A 252-nucleotide genomic window follows, 5' to 3' on the forward strand; every position below is an offset into this window, starting at 1 on the left:
GGTGCCACCACATCTGTATCCTGGCTGTATCAGTGGCCCTGGATGTCCTCAGAGTGTCACTCAGTCCTTTTCATGCCCCACAGTGTCCCATGTGTCCCCATAACAGGTCCCCAGCCCTGAACATGCTGTGCCACACCACCTGTGTCGTGTTGTGTCACTTTCATCATGCCACCTGCACCACACCATGCCATGCTACCTGTGCCATGAGGTGCCACCTGTGCCATGCCATGCCATATGCACCACTCCATCCCA

General features: G+C 56.3%; 1 protein-coding gene across 1 annotated transcript in view; it reads right to left on the minus strand.

Moving 5' to 3' along the window:
- Positions 1–252, minus strand: part of LOC104527260 (calcium/calmodulin-dependent 3',5'-cyclic nucleotide phosphodiesterase 1B) — a gene marked incomplete at both ends in the record, with an annotated part of 4,000 nt that overhangs the window by 2,441 nt on the left and 1,307 nt on the right. The window lies entirely within an intron of this gene.

The sequence above is a fragment of the Antrostomus carolinensis genome, unplaced genomic scaffold (assembly GCF_000700745.2).
Source record: "Antrostomus carolinensis isolate BGI_N321 unplaced genomic scaffold, ASM70074v2 scaffold29026, whole genome shotgun sequence".
Lineage (NCBI taxonomy): Eukaryota > Metazoa > Chordata > Aves > Caprimulgiformes > Caprimulgidae > Antrostomus > Antrostomus carolinensis.